The sequence below is a fragment of the Anabas testudineus genome, chromosome 12 (genome assembly GCF_900324465.2).
Source record: "Anabas testudineus chromosome 12, fAnaTes1.2, whole genome shotgun sequence".
Classification (NCBI taxonomy): domain Eukaryota; kingdom Metazoa; phylum Chordata; class Actinopteri; order Anabantiformes; family Anabantidae; genus Anabas; species Anabas testudineus.
In genome coordinates this window covers 14603804-14621223 of record NC_046621.1, presented here as the reverse complement: position 1 = coordinate 14621223, position 17420 = coordinate 14603804, and the positions used below count along the sequence as shown (strand labels likewise).

The following is a 17420-nucleotide window of genomic DNA, read 5'->3' as shown; positions in this document are numbered from 1 at the left end:
TGGATGTTTCATTCTTTTATTGAGATTATAAATCAGTCATGGTCAATAAACGTTGGTGACTTTGACAAAAAGTTCGGAATTAAAAAACACCTCATTAATGTCAAAGTGAAAACAGGTTTCTACAAAGTAATGTTAGTTAAATGGGTTCGCCAGTAGGCATGTGGAAAGACTCCATGGTCCAGTGGAAGGGGGTTCTTTGGTCTGATGAGACCAAAATGGTGCTTTTTGTCCATCAGATAAGACGATATGTTTGACTCGCACCCAACACTGCACATCACCACAACCATCCTCACTGTGAAGCACGGTGGTGGCAGCATCATGTTGAGGGGATGCTTCTCTGCAGCCGGCCCTGAAAGGCTTGTTAAAGTAGAGGGTAAGATGAATGCAGCAAAATACAGGACAATCCTGGAGGACAATCTTATTCAGTCTGCAAGACAACTACAGCTTGGGAGAAGATTTGTTTTCCAGCAAGTAAATGGCCCGAAGCATACAGCGAAAGCTACACAGACATGGTTTAACGCGACAAGGTGAATGTTCTGGAGTGGCCCAGTCAAAGTCCAGACCAGAAACCAAGAGAATGTGTGGATGGACTTGAAAAGTGCTGTTTACACCCGATCCCCACACAACCTGACAGAGCTTGAGCAGTTTTGCAAAGAAGAATGGCATAAAATTCCTGTGTCCAGATGTGCAAGTCTAATTGAGACCTATCCACAAAGACTCTATGCTGTGATTGCAGCCAAAGGTGCATCTACTAAATACTGACCTGAAGGGGGTGAATATTATTGCAAACAGTGATTTCACCTTATGTATTTTTATTTACTTTACATTACTTTGTAGAATCTGTTTTCACTTTGACATTCACTTTGATTAAGGTATGTTTCAGAATTTTTTCTGTCATATATAATATAATAATACATAATATAATTATAATAATAATGCATACAAGGCACATGCACATCCACGTCATCTACAGCATTGTTAGTAAACTTCTTTGAACAGGGTGTGTCTGTCATATGGGGCCCATCACACAGGGGCAGAGTAGACTAAATATTTCCTCTATGCAAATAAAGAAAGGAAGACGCCTTTAACTCCCACATTTATTCTAGCTCTTCTATTAGCCCCTGGCAATTCTCAATCTTCTGATGTTCCTTCTTATTGATGTTGCCATCTCTTGGGATTGCTGTTTGCTCTGTCTGCCTTACTATGTCTAGTTGGATAGCCATTACCAGTTTGTCAGTCTGTACCTGGAAGTCCTGCAGGATCTCAGGTTCGTCATTCTCAACCACCGTTGGAGCTAGATCCCATTTTGACCTTGGGACTTCCAGCCCATACCTAACACAGATGTTTTTGTATGCTATACCAGCCACTTACTTATGGCCTTCCAGGAATGCCCTGTCTGTTAGCATCTTATCCTGATGTGTAGATTCTCTCAGGGGCAACTTTATACAGCCTGCACCTGGAGTCCTACTTGGCTTCTACTGATCTTATACTTAGAGCCTGTTCCTTTGCTGCTAAGTGCTTGTGTGCTATACCATGTCGTAGTCATCTATTTTTCTCATTGGATTTTCTGCCTGACTTGATAGCATGTACAAATGTGATTTGCCCGTAATATCCTACCAGAACTGGGTGTGTTGAGGATGAATGTAAAAATAAAGTTCACAATGGACTCTAAATGCACCTAGTCAGATTTCTATACAGCGGTTTTAATGCTCGACACATACAACACAAAGACGAGTTTGATCTCATGTCTTCCTATGAGGCAGTTTGGGCTTCTGCCATGACAGCGTATGTAAGGGGGTGGATCGAGCCAGATGTACTGAAGGATGATGGGAACGGAGAGGGAGCTGGGTGAGCAGAGATGGATGGATAGAAGGATAGGCAGAGAGAGAGAGACAGAGAGGGATGAGTAGCAGTCACCGAGATGTAAGATGAGGTGGAAGAGAATGGCAGATGCAGAGATGAAAGATGGTCCCGCTGGAGAGACCCCCACCCACCACACAGCACTCACACACATATCATCTGGTGTTTACATTTTTATACGCAGCTATGTGATATAAAATATAAGAGTGGTGTCAGGCTGTGAAAACGGAAAATATCTTTCAGATTGCTGCCACGGCTTCCTGTTTTTCATTCTTTCTTAATTTTATTTTAGCTTGTTAAAAAGAAAACGTAACTTTTCCTTTTACAAGGTTTTGGAATAGGCAAAAATTTCAATTTAATTCAGTTCAGTTTAATTATTGATGATTCTCCATAATTTTTTAGACTGTATGTTCCCTAGCTCCACCACGTGGCTGAACTCAAAGTTTTTAGTGAAACAACTATTGCATCAACATACATTCATGGTCACCTAAGGTTGAATCCCATCATTTAGTTAAACTTTGCTCTAGTGTTACCATGACGCTTACAGGTTTACATTTCAACCATTAGTGGTTGTGATCAGGTATAAGCAGATGTTCATGATTTGTAATCATTTTTATAGAACTTTTAAAGAGTTAGGTCTTAGTAACTTAATAAAAAAATACAAATAAATTCATATGATGTCATTCAGATTTTGTTAGGCCAGTAAACCATATATTTAGCTTTGTATGAAAGATATAGTGGTAGTGCCATGGCAACCGAAGCTAGACCATGAAATTATGTCTGTTGTGGTATGAATAAACTTTTAATGAATACAATGAGCCCAGGGAAGCTTTTCAAATTATTTTAGCAATGCAAATAGTCAAATAAAAAAATACAGCGAAGCCAGACATAATATAAGATGCTGCCAAGCCAAAAACAGTTTTTCATTATCTGTTTTCAAAACCCACAGTACACACTTGTAGTCCGACAATATGTAAATCAGCATTTGGCCTAGCATACTGGGTAACTGAGCTGCATTTGAACATAGTCACAGCTGGTGTTTGTTGTGTTGTCTACACTGATATCATTGTTCTTTATGTTTGTGTGTGTTTGTTTTGTGGACATGTGGGGCAGTGAATCCATATTCACAGCTGCTTAAAGTCGTGGCTTCACAACAAGTGAGCAACGTTGCACTCACGTTTGTTTACCAGAATTCAAACACACACACACACATGCTCACACACATACATAATACACATAAGTATATGAATATGCTGAATTATCTAACCCTGAAACAGTGATTAACCACACCTCACACTCAGATATATATGGGCGAGTCTGTACTGTACTCTAACCTAAACTTAACTACTGAGTGGGTTTGACTAAAAGATGCTGCTGCAGTAATTAGACCTCCTCCATGCCTCCTGCTGTGCAAAGACAACACTGTGCATTTTGTAAGATAAGCTGAGTCAGCATGATCACTGAGGGTTAATACAGCAGATGTAAACTAAAGAACTAGAAAAAATATAAGGGGGAAGTTTTGGCTCAAAACTCTTTGCTTGACTCATCTTATTTGTTGTTTGATTTGCTAATTTACAGTGTGATGATACTAATGTATGAATGTAGACAGTTATTTTTTGCTCTTTTAATGTAAGTATACAGTACCTGCGTTGATAAAAAATCTAAAGGGAGCAGCCTGTATCTCAATAACCATTTTTGTTGTTAAGGCACTAAGAAGTCCGGCAACTTGTTTGTGCATCTGTTCCACCGGCGTATTAAATATCACAGCAGCACAGATCAGTCGCTCTGTCTGCTCCGTCTTTATATTTATCTCATCTTGGAACACTGGCTACCCTTGGTATTTATTCTGCTGCACTATTTATTCAAGCTGCTGTTCAGTTGAAGGGGCAGAAAAGACAGAACACAAAATTGTTCTGCAAACTCAAAACTGTAAAAAGCGAAGAACTATTTAATATGACCGTGTTCGCCACAATACAGGTTACTGTTTTCTGGTGGAAGTTTTCAGCTGCATCTCTGAATTCAGGAAACCTGGCTAATTGAAACAGACCAAATCCACCGGCTGTAATGTCGTACATTATTTTACAAAACCTACTTGACAGTACTCCCGCTTTCTATTTATAAGCTTAGAAAATAATAGTAGGCGCAGCAGTTTATTCCCTCTGCACAGTCCCGTATAGAATAGAAAGCTCAGGCTGTGAATCTGCAGTGCAGTGCTGTAGACACGCGCACAGACAGACAGACAGACAACACACATCCAGACGCTGTTCTTCTCCTGCTTACTGACCTGTTTCAATAATTCACAAGAAGCTGGCAATGGGCTCCTTCCCTGGACTCGGTCAACCGTTGCACACAAGAGCTCACACACACACAAACTCGCATAAAAAAAAAAAAATGTTTGTGATGCTTTTACATCTGCGTTTGCTGCTGTACACCACAAGAAAGCTTCACAGACTCTGTAAGGATATGGCTTGTTTCACATCCTGGCTGTATGCATACCTGTGTGACAGAGTTAACTGTGTATTTGGTCCAACATGTCCATCTGACAGAGTCTGCATTAAGTGTGTACGCTCTACATGTGCTTGGGTATCAGTGAGCCTTACAGCAAGTGTTGCTGCTTAATGAGGGAAATAAAAAAATGTTTCCACACAATTAACAGGGACCACCTGGTTTGACTCCACTTTTTTTGGAGAGCTAAAGCTAAAAAGAAGCTCAGTCTTTAAACTCTAACCCATGAAAACATTGGGCCGGTGGACATGGCCTCCCACAGCAGAGATCAAAGACGGCGTTGCTGCCTAATGTAAGTGCATGTTTCATCAGAGATCCCAAAAATAAACAGTATCTGAGCTCTGACTTCTGACTTCTGACTGACAAATCCAAACATGTTTTACTGATATGAAAGAGTTTGGATACATCAACAAACCAATAATTCGCACAAGCGAAGCTGATAGCAAGGAACACAGTCAACTCCTCTTATGGATTCTTTGCTGCTGATAAATGAATCCTCTACCTGAAGCCCACAACGTCATTTTTGAAATTAGTAGTATTGTTGTGTGAGGTATTGGTTTTTGATAAAAATGTACACATGTTACCAACACACCTGTCTAATACTGTGAATATGTTTCAATTATTTGCTGGTACGACCGCGCTATACCTGCATTAAACATAAATATATGATGCACAGGGAGTACCTGCTCACTGTTCGTGTTATGAACTATAAAGTAAAGAACAAACAGGCTGTAACTCAGCAGACATCTTGTGCCATGTAGCCTAGTTAATGGCCTTTCTAGCTTGGAGTTACGTAAGATATTGAATAATTGAAAGTTATTATTTTTAGGAGACCTTTTTTCTGTGGACAGAATTGCTTTTCCTTTTCCATGTGGGGATTGTTCAAAGCTTTCATCAGCATCAGGAAACCATGTAGAGTAGGGTTATTGTGATGTGCCACCCCAGGTACCCGATCTCTAAATGATACATGCACTGTCGCAAAGTCCAGACCAAAACTGAGTAAATGTAGTCTCGCTCTGGGGGCACGGGCTCATTAGACTGCACATGTTGTCTTTCTGCAAGAAGCTAACCACCGGCCCACCATTTATATAATGCTGTTGTCTGGTGCAACTTTAATGCTTTGTGCTGTAATGGATTCCATCAAAGTTTAATGCTGCTTCTGCTGCAATTGTCAGATGACTAAAAAATAGATATGATGGTGAAGGACATTTACCTTGACTACTTTTTTTTTCATATTTCAAGCATATTTAGGTGAGATAGATGGAGTAGATGAATGTCATTTGTCTGTTTATATCCATAAATAGCTGTTGTAACAAAGTTTGGTGTGGAGTTACATAAAAGCCTTGGACTGGATTCTGCTGTGCAGGCAATTTGGCGGAACACTTCCCACTTTGTAGTTGTAGTCGTGTTTCTTTCAGGGTCATATTCAGGGTGGAACAATATTTACATTTTTAAAGGGGTTTCATAAATAAACTAATGTTTAGAGAACACACGATGATTCGTTTATAAAATCGGTCATCGGTGTAGTCGGCGTGCTGAGCGTGCAGTATGTGCTGCGTGTGCCTGTCCTGCACATGTGTGTCTTTTCTCCCCCTCAGATCTCAGTAGATGTAAAGCTCATATCCTTGCAGGCACGACATATTCTGCATATTAACACCTTCTCTGCTCTTTGGCAGATTTGCTGACAAAGAGCCTTTGTTTTACCTGCGAAATCATTGTAGTTTCAGCTTTTTTGGTTTAAGGACATATTGATCATTCAGTTCATGTTATCTGTCTATTCATGTGTACATCTATCCATCCCAGGCCAATCGTTTGTCTAATAAGGATCACATATTTTTGTTATCTTTCAATAAATAAAAATAAATAAGATCTGTATAGTCAGTTTTACCTGTGATAGAAATCCAGTGGCACATTTAGGACAGGTAGATATTCTAAAGAAGATAAAGTGGAGTGTGTTTGTGCTGCTCTAGGCACATTTCATTATTGGCTAACTGTGATAGCACTTACGTGCGTGTGTGTGTGTGTGTGTGAGATCCTGCTGATACCAGACACCACCACACTAGTGATGTGAGAGCAGTTTCTAACTCTCTTCTACATCTGTCTTTATCGCCTTCTGCTTTTCTCTGTTTTTCTTTTCTTTTGCATTCATCCACCTTTTCCCTCCAGAATTTTTTGTCTGTCCAGGTTTCCTGCTTCGCCTCACCCCCACCTCGTCATTTTCTTTTTTGCAGTGTCCTTCTCGCTCTCCCTTCCACCTTACTCTTTGCCCTCATTGTTTTCCTCCTTGCCTCGTTCGGAGCCCTCCCTCCCTCCGTCCCCATGCCTCCGACCTGCTGCCTCAGCTGGTACAGAAGCAGCCTTTGTTTCAGCTGTGTCCTCTATCCTTTGAAGGAGGAAAGCGAGGGATATAGGGAAGAACTAAAGCACGGACAACACAGAAAAGAAGAAAAATGGGATTAAAGAAGGGTGGGAGGATAAAAAGAAGGGTGGAGGGTGCGAAGGAACGGAAGGGAGGAAGAGGGATATGTTTGGATCAATGCTCAGGGTTGTTCAAGTCATTGATATCCAGTAGCAACAGCATGTGAGGGCAGATTTCCTGTGTGAACGGGTTCAATCTATAAGATGAGCTTCAGATTAGTACACTTCCACTCGGTTCAGTGGTGCACAGTTACAGCTCCTTAGTTCTCAGGGAAAGGCCAACCAAGCCGTGTATTGATAATTAGGCTGTTTTTAAACACAGCCAGTGCAGGAGAATGTACGTGTACACGTGTACTGTGCTGTAGAACAGGTAAATACAGACACGCTATATATATAACAAGTTATATCTATGTAGTGTGGATATAATGAAAGCAGTTCATCACTGACGTGTTTGTGTTGTTTGAATGTATTATTTAACACCAACGTATTCTTTATTCTCTAGTGACTGAAAACAGACGGAAGATTTTGGACCTGCATCATCATCCGCGATGTTATAGCTGTGGTAACATGTGATTGCCGAAGCAAAGAGTCATCCGCTTTTACATCCTAGAAGGTAAGACATGCGGTCTACAAAGCTACAGCCCACAGGTGCACTTTAAGATGCACTAGAGCATCTCCAAAGCTCTCCATTAAAGGTCCCTCCCTTGAACATGATGGGGGGTGGCTGGGCAGACTAGCCTCTTTCCTCGGTTAGCAGGCTCTGACACTGCTCAGCACAGGTTGAATCACAGTGAAGGAAAGCGGACTGTGTCCGGGTCAAAGGAACAAGCTCTGGCTGTGGATCTGCAAGTGCAAATGGAGATGCTGTGGAAACTACCTCAGTGTGTTGGCTTTGTCTAACGTTGTCTGGTCCTGTAGTGGAAACTTGAATAGAGTTACTTAGTTCTCCCAGTTTCCCCGTGGAAACCTGACTAGCCCTGTTTTGCCCTGTTGTGGAAATCAGCCTTAATTTAATTGCGTGTGAATGTGTAAGTAAGTACAGTAATCTAGCTCATGTTTGCTGGTGCAGTCATAATCAACAGTGCCTGTGGTCTTAATCAGTGCTGTGATAGTGACTGATGTGTATACTAATGTTCTCAGGGTGGAATATGTTACCCTGCCATCCTCATATCTGCTTTCTCTGTCAGAAATCCACCTATAACCTCCTTACCCCTGCGAGAGTGGGCTGCTGATCCTCTCTCCCCTGTGCCCCCTTTTTTATTGTTGCTCTCTCTCCTTTTTTCTTATCCACTCTTCAGCCGGCTGTTAGATCTACACTTCTACCCTCCATATATCCCTCTGGGATGTGGCTGACTGCTGAACTCAGCTAGAAAGAATTAAGGGGAAAAGAAAGAGGGAGAAAGTGTGAAGACGAAGTAGAGGATAGGAAGAGACAGTGAGTTCTGTTTGGGAAAACTTGCTAATTGTGGCTACATCTGTAATCTCGGTATATTTTCAACCTTGAGTTGAGTTGTGTTCTTAATAACCGACTGGTGTGTGTGTGTGTGCGTGTGTGTGTGTGTGTGTGTGTGTGTGTGTGTGTGTGTGTGTGTGTGTGTGTGTGTGAGATGAGCTAGACATTTGTAAAAACGCCCCGGGCAATGTGAAATCTGTTGGACCATAACAAATCCCACACACATGCACATTAAGGGTGTTTGTTGAGATATAATCATAGCTAGAGGTGGAGGATTCAGAGCATATCATGCAGTCCTCTTGGGGTGAAAATATGCACGCGTTCGTCATATCTCCCACTATATCTTCATCATTATCCTCAACATGCAGAATTCCAAAAAAGGATGCTCACACCATCCATCTTTATGGTCACTTCACATACCTTATGCTATTTATGTGTAAACTGGTTTTGCTGGCTTTCCTTCTATTTTCTATATTCCTTATGTTTACATATCTAGTATTGTGACTATAAATCTACGTTTATATGTGTAATGTTTAGCCATATTGTGTTTTTCTGTTGTTAGAATAGGTTTGACCAATCAGAAATACCATCATTTGAGATGCTAGGGGAAATAGAGATGCTCCTAGAAAACGGATACATGGAGAAAACCAAGGAGATTTACTCAAGTGCTGCACTTAGGAGTACAGTGTGTAACTTTTTCAAATATGCTCTAAAACCTACTTTAATTTTGAGAGTGACTGTTGAGACTGGATCGTCCAACCTATCTGAGAATTTCCAACATTTCTGCTCGATTTGTATGTTTTGGAGCATTGCTATTTATTGTAATATGAAAACGACAACTACCTGAAGTGCTGGGCAGAGCACAGAGAGGGAGGGGTGAGGAGCAGACAGCTGAAGACTCATGTCAGCAGTAGTTTCAACTGGATATTGTTGCTTGCAAAGTACTTATACTTGTAGTATTTCTATCTGAGTGAATATTACAATAGACTCAGTCTTTAGCCTTTTTAACCCTGGTTAGTATAGTGGGTTTGATTCCCTGATGGGAAGTAGTCTATAATTTAATGGGGGCTGTAGCTCAGTTGGTATATGTGATTCTGACATAGGTAATAGGTGGATTTGTGTAAGACTTTTGTTCCTGAGCAATATTGCTTTGCTGCTGTAACAACAACTCACTTTTATTGATTTTGTGACAACTGGAATGAATAACTGAGTTTTGCACATGATAAATCAAATAATGTCAACAAGAAGTATGGAATTACTGTAGGTTGGAGTTTGGTGTCATACCACAGGCTTTACTTTAGACCTACACATGAATATTATTACTGTATATACATATGTGATCACGACACGTCTACATCCTAAACAAAAGTTGTTCCTCAGTGATGTAATTGCATCTTTATAAAAAAAAAAAATTGCCAAAATGGGCCAAGCTCTAAAACTGTTTGATCATACATTTCCAAAAATGCAATTAGACTGCATATTTAATTAGATCTTGATCTATAGCAGACAAGATTGGTCAATTTTTTACATTAGTCAAGCAATAGAAAAATTAATTTGATAACTAATTATTTAGTCATTAAGTCAATTTCAAGCAATAATATTAAGAATTCCCTAGTTTCAGATGCAACATTCAGTGATTTGCTGCTTTTCTTTGTCACTCACGCTGTAAACTTAATGTCTTGGCTTTAGGACTGTTGGCTGAACATAACAAATTAATTATATGTTGCCACCTTGTACTACAAGAGCAGTTTTTTTGTATCAACGATAGCATCAGGATTATTTTTTTTCAAACTCCAGGAAGAATTTTTCACATGTGGACTAGTAATAAACCTGAGAGGAACTGATTTGTGTAAAATTGATGGAGAATTGACTGGTTTCTTTTCAGCACCTGTCAATCATCCTCTGCAGCAAATGAGCAGACACACTGAAGGTGAGACACAGGGAGAGTCAGAGCTTGTTGCCTCAGGAAGAGACGGAGAGAGATGCACAGAGAGAGACAGGGAGTGAGATGGGAGATCAAACAGCAGCCTGTGTTTGTTTTATCTTTTTAATGAACAAAGTGCCACACATTTTAATGCTTTGGAGTTCACTCAGAGGTCTGCGTGCCGATGGGGGAATTCAACCTGCAACCATCCAGCTTCTGAGAGCGACTTTAACTAATGCTCTCTTTAGAGCGAAATCACTCGTATATATAGATATGTGTGTGTGTGTGTGTGTGTGTGTGTGTTTGTGCATGTGCCAGAGCTCTCGACTGCGCGGCAAAACGCATCAAAGTCAAAGTCAAGTCTCGCTGTGTCCCCTGCTCGCTTTGATGAATGGAGGCCTGGATGGATGAATAGATGGATGGAGAGAGGAATGAATGAATGACTGAAAGTACAAGGAGTTCGGAGCGGCTCGACGGATGAGGGGGTTGGGAGAATACGTGAGGTGGAAGTAGATGGATGAAAAGGTGGGTGAATGGATTTGACCTTTCCGTCACCCTCTTCAGAGACGGCCCTGTATGGTTGCATCTTTTTTTCACTCTCTTTTTCACATTCTTTCTTTTAACATTTTCCATCGTAGCTTGGCTATTTTTTTCCTCCTCTTACTCCCCACCTCTCTTTTTGTTTTTTACTTTACCAAAAAGAATCATTCCTCTCCCTATAATCATTGTCTACTTCCTCTTCTTGACTCAGGTTCTCTCATCCCCTGCTTTCCTCCATTTACCTAGTCCTTGAGAGTGTGTGTGTGTGTGCGTGTGTGTGTGTGTGTGTGTGTGTGTGTGTGCTCTCTCGCAGAGAGTTGAAAGACTTCTTGGATCCCTGGGGGGAGTTTGGCAGTTGAGTCCCGCCGAGGGGCTAGCCGGTCACCAAGCTCACCTCTTTTCCCGGCTTTGCCTGTGGCCCCTGTGGGATAATAGGGTTGTGGAGCAATACGAGCAGAGGAGAGATAAAAGAGAGAAAAGCAAAGGGAGGAGGAAAATCATATGTGAGAGGAAATGCAAATACATAAGATACACACCCTAAGGTACAGTATTTAGTCATGCTTCAAACTCTCGCTTCCATTGCCCAGGCTGCTTTTGTGTGCAGTTGTTAGTCATGCTGAACACTGTCAAAGTGGTCTTTGCTTCCCTTTTTGTTTTCCCTCAATCAACAGAGCAGACAGACACTTATACAAACACTCCCAGCATGACACACTTGATACAAGACACAAAAGGACACAGATGCAATTTACCGCCATCTAAACCCGTATCATATTTTTGCCTGGAAGTAGTAGTGTGTCGGTGTCCAATTGTGCCACTGTGTTCCTCGCGCTGCACCCTCCTGTAAATCGCATCAGTGCTTAAAGTAGGCCTTACTGGGAGTTGACGTGTACCGGAGGTTTGTACAAGTGTGACAAGAGTGACAGACATATTAAAGAAAATCTAGGAGAACAGCGAAACATGGACCAAGAGATGTTATTTCTCAAAGGAATCCTTTTTCAGCTGCATGAAAACATATTATCAAGGCCTTACAGTGGGTAAATGCCACTAGTCAGATTTCAAATCAGAGGCAAAGAGTCATATTCGAGAATATCAAGAAAGTCCAGATGGCACCAAGTGGGAATACTGTGACCTGGAAGACAGAGAATCCTCATAGACGTATAAAACCAAGGCTTTAACTTGACATTACAAACTACTGGAAATGAGCAGGAAGTATCCTCTTTGGTTTGGCTGAGCACATCTCCAGATGCCACTGACTCCTGCTGGATAGATGTTCTTTATTATCAATCAATTTATCATTCCAATTAAATGTGTGTAGTGGGGTAAAAAAGCAGGAAATTCTATTTTATACATTGTAAATTAGTATGAAAAACATTTCAAATTTAATTTGCTTTAACTGTCTCTATCACTACCTCATCACACTGCGCACACTCACATTATTTCTGACTTCCTCTCAAATGTTCTTGGCCATTCTCTCCGTCTCTCTGTGTTCTCTCACCGCAGGCGGCAGCAGGAAATGGAGTGTGTGAAACAGGACGTGAGGGCAGCCATACTTGTTTGTTTTATACTGAATCCCCTCAGCCTGGCTGGAAACCAATGATGGATGATAAAAATGGATGGAGACAGTGAGGTTAGGGACACAGACAGAGGCTGGTTTTCACTCCAAGTTTTTTTTTTTTAAGCTTGTGATGGCATTTCAAATTACAAAAGGTTAAAGGAAGTGGAAAATGTCGATGTAATGACCCAAACGACGGCAACATATTCAGGCAAGCAGTCTGGAGAAATAACACACTAAAGAGGAACATTAAAACATGATATGGCAAATGTGCACATAACTGTTCTTGAAAAGACCTAATGTATTATTAGCCTCTATAATTAGTGGTTATATTTAATGTAACGTTGTGTTCTAACAGTAATACTCAGCTATTAATTAGAATGACTCAGTCCTCCACAATTAAAAGTTTTCCCCTATGTCCAGGCTGTTCTCAGATTTCTGCATACCCTGTAGCAAGTCAATGGCAAAGAAAACACCACACATTGAGTGGGTGTACTGTAAATAGAAAATATAAAGCATAGTAAGGTAAGATGTAGTATGATTTTGGACCAGAAGTAGATTTATGAATGTGTAAAATTAGAATAGAAATAAAATAGAATAAAAATAACATAATTAGTTGTCCTTAAATTTCAACCTGACGTTTTCAGTTGTCGTACTTTCTTCCCTCCAACTCTGCCTCTTTTTTCATCTCCCTCCTCTCCACCTCTGTCTCCTCTTCTATTTATGTCTGTTATGCCGGCTTTATGTCCCTCTGCTTCTCTCAGCCATCACTTTGTCTTCACCTGTCTGACAGTGTGCTGCTGGTGATTTGAGTGCATCCACATTCATCTATATATCACTGTTGCAGCCTTTAGTAACTCTTTGTGGACCAGCGGGTACACTGTATCTGTATTTGTCTAACAAAGGACACATGGAGACTTTAAGATTACACCACTGTCCTTCAGATTACACTTTATGAAGATTTCCCTGACGTAAAATTGATTGTTTTGAAAAGGTTGTCTGCAGTTTACGTAATATGCAATATGGACTAATATACTGGGTTCTATAAAGTTACATAACTTGACATTGAGAGGAAAAGATTGTATTTAAAATGCATGGAGGATATTCTCTGATGCGCCGTGCATTTATGTTCCCTTAGATGCCCCTTTTTCCTCTTAGAAAACCGTTGTGTTCAGTCAGACAGCTTGCAGATGCTATCCTTCCTTCCCTAAAGCTAAATGTGTCTCTACCAACACGTCTGGCGCTTTTTTGTGTTCTCTCTCTCTCTTTTTTTTTTTTTGCTCTTCTCAGATTTCCCCTCGTCCTCTTCCTGTTAGGTAGATCTATCTTATCTCTTCTTCTTCTTCTTCTTCTTTCTTTCACACCGTGCTCTGTTCCCACTCTTCATCTGCTTCTCTGTCTATCTTTCTGCCTCATTTCTTATTGAACACCTTGGTTCAGCATTACAAGGTTTTCATTCTCTTTCTTCTTCTTTTGTGTGTTGGCCTGCTTGTCAATGTGAGTCAGTGTACAGTACATCCTTCTCTCTCTCTCACTTCATCCCTGTGTGTATACCTTAACCTCCCTGTCTTTCCAGGGGTAAAAATAGACGATTGAGCCCATCTTGAATTCCTAACAAACAGCATGTACTGGAATTTTCATGATTGCTGGAGTTGTGTTGTGGTCATTATAAGGATAACCCTGAGCTTCATTTTTCTGGGCATGCTACTCTAATTAAAACAGCATTTCACCCTGCATATTTACTTCCCTCCCCAAAGCCAAATGTGATCTGTTGCTTGTTATTTCTAGGGTTATTTAGTGCAGAGCTGCAGTGCCCCATACTGGCTGGAAAACAAGTTTGAAGGTTTTTTCTGCAGCCAATGTGTGAAATATAGACCTGAGTTGAGTAGATGATGACTTCAGTTCGATTCTTGGTTACTAGGTTTTGGATAATAGTAAAGGCCAATTCAGGACTAATCTGATCTTAGACAAATGCATAAACACACAGATGTGTTTCTAGAAATGGTATTAGGTTGGTTGATGCTTCATACTTCATTCATCTATGTATTATTCTTTATCTGTCTGTATCTGTCCCATGATGCTTTGTTAACTTCTGATGTCAACATTGAGACAGTAGGTACAATGTGGATGTCCAAATATGGACATAGATGATTGTGCTTATTGGAGAACTATGCAGTCCATTACCTCAACAGGAAATGTGCTGTCTGCGCCTTCATAATGACCTGTGTGTGTGTGTGTGTGTGTGTGTGTGTCTGTGTGCATAAAATCCTTTTACTTTACACATGGTCAGCACAGTGTATAGACTAGTACAGCTTAAATACAGATGAGTCAGTCAGTGTCAGTCAAGGCAACATACAGCAAGATCAATAATAAATCTGCACTGTACAGTACATTTCATGAGCTATCTACAACAGTGTACTGTAAACTGTGGTGTCATTTTTCATGTTAAACCAGATACACATATAGTATAATGATTGAATCCCATTAATTCCCAAAACATTTCCCCACACAGTTCTCTTTACAGTTTTCCCTCTTGTAGACAAGCAAAACTGATGTAGTGGGTGGTGAGAGCTCCATGTCAGGTTTTCATTTCTAATTACAGTTAATCACACTATTTTGTTTGAAAACAGCATGGGTCCATATGATGTTCATGAATAATCAGGAGAAACATCATACGTCCACACGCATCAGTTACCATGTTCTGTTAACAGGTGTCCTTGTTTCAGTCACTATTTTATTGGGTGCTTCTAAGACTGCCCGGCTCCTTTGCGTAAGATGTTGCAACCACAGTGTCCATCAATACCAGCATGTGTTGGGACCTAAGGTGTCAGAATGCCAGAAGGATAGCAGCGCAGTACAGTGGAATACAGCAGGATAGTGCTGTCCTTAGTGCACTGATTCCCGCTCTGTCTGGGAGTGATCTGCCAACTGGAGATGCATCACTAGCTCCACCGCACATCCTATGCCAATTTTCTCTGTGCTCTCCCTCCAGCATAGGGCTAACCCTAAATGCTTGAAGGCAACCACTGTGGCCGGTAAGGGACTGCTTGAGCTGATTCCCACATCCCAAAGGCACATTTACAGTTAATTCTCAAGTAAAGATAGCGTGAGGTCTGGGAAACAGAGAAATGTGCCTCTTCTGTGTCAGCATCAACAGCTTACTCTAGGAATCCACCACTAGGTACAGGAACTAGATCCTCTAAAAAGTCTTGGTGTGCAGAGTGCTACAAGCATTCAGAAGACAGTCATGACACTGAGCAATGTCTAGAGGATTGGGTCTGAACATTGTCTGAAGCTGCTTGTTCATACATGCACCACGGAACAGGAGATAGTCTGGGTCAGATGGGATTAAGGAAGCATGACACATCATTTTCACACATGGATTGGCCACTACAGAGTCCCAACCATAACCCCATTGAGAATTGTTGGGATGTGCTGGAGCAGACTTTGCATGGCAGTTCAACTCTCCCATCACCAATACAAGATCTTGGCGAAAAATGAATGCAGGTCTTGACGGGAATAAATGTTGTGACATTGCAGAAACGATGCCACTGTGAATGTATGTTAATCAAAGCTAAAGGCGGTTCAAAGAAATAATAGAGCGTGTGACTTTTGTTTTGGTGGGAAGTGTATTTTGTAGCGTTGTGCTGAGCAGATCACCTGAAAGGAAGACCCGCTTGCTCGCTGTAAATACACCGGAAAGTTACCTGCTGAATTCTCTCATGGGCTCATATGCACATTACAGAGACTTGATACTGGGGGCTCACAGGATACAGTTTGTTTATTATGTAGGCCGACTGACTCAGCCATTTGTGTTCTAATATGCATCTCACCCGAGTCAAGTCAAGTCTGAAAGCAGCATGTAGTGTGACTGTTATGCACATTTCATTTCATATATTAGAATATTAGTACTATGCATTTGCAATTCAACATCATTTTGTTGTAGTAGACTGAGGTGGAGATAATTTCTTTACTGTACCATTTTATCCACTGTAAGACACATTTCATATTTTTATGATGGATTACTGTGCTAGCTGTTTTCTCGATTGTTTGATTGGTTTGAGAAATATTGTCCATCATTGCTATAAAAAGCAAAAGTGTTTGTTTCATAAATAAATAAATAAAAATAATATCAATAAATGAAAAAAATACACATACAACACTCGGTAGGTTTTTTGTATTTTTATAGGTTGCATATATGTCAATGTCATCAACATGCATCATGTTAGTCTGAAATCCCTGTGCCAGGCAGTAGCTGTACATTCAGCACCATGGAGAGCTCTACTGTCCAGTATTAGCAGCCTGCTTATCCTCAGTTGTGGTAGTCATAGGGCTGTTTAAGCAGCAGGATCATAGATTTAGAATTGATACTCAACTTCTTTGCACAGCATGGCAACTGTAGTACAATACTAGTTACATTCAATTCAAGCATCATGAAAATGTCTGGGCTTTATATGTATAATAGTCAACATATAGAGGGATCCTGTGTAGGGCAGGTTCATAAACACAATGTGTCAATAACTGTTGCTTTTTTTTGAGGGAGACAGAGTTTTCAACTCTGGTTTGAGATCATTTAAATATGACTCTATATCACTTAGAGAGACACCTGCCTTACAATAGGTAATATTAAATCTGGCTGCCATGATCAACCAAAACAAAATTACTTCTAACAGTAGAAATATTTGGAACCAAAAGTCCAACTTAAGGGATTTGATTTGAGGTAGTTACACTGAATTTTGTTACAGTTTTAACTAGAACCTGGTGGAAGAGAGTGCATTATTATTATCTTATAGTTGTTTTCTTCATATCTTTCCAAATTAAACTTAAGTTGGAAGAGAACACTGCTCTACAGTGCCAGTAATAAAAACAAAACAAAAAAAACACTGCCTCTAGTAATTATGGAGATGTCTGTTGATGTTGAAATAGTTAACAGTATTTGTGACACATTTAAAAAGGAATATTTATAGAAAAAATTAACCATTCCTCATCATAGGGCAAGTGTAATTTCACAGTTTTTTATGTTTTACACATAGTCACACACACTCACACACACGTTCACCGTAGCCAGTGAATGATTCTATGACTCTGAAGTGACAAGTAGCTTTTGATGGATAAATTTAGATTAGTCGCACTTCCCCGGTATTACCAAGCGATCGCTCGCACACGTT

The 17420-nt window shown here is 40.5% G+C and overlaps 1 protein-coding gene across 1 annotated transcript in view; it reads left to right on the top strand.

The window, feature by feature from the left end:
- Positions 1 to 17420, top strand: part of lrfn5a (leucine rich repeat and fibronectin type III domain containing 5a) — a 78269-nt gene that overhangs the window by 27951 nt on the left and 32898 nt on the right. The window contains exon 2 of the mRNA XM_026355700.1: positions 7286 to 7396. The gene's annotated coding sequence lies outside the window, so the exon portion shown is untranslated. The remainder of the gene's footprint in view (positions 1 to 7285; positions 7397 to 17420) is intronic.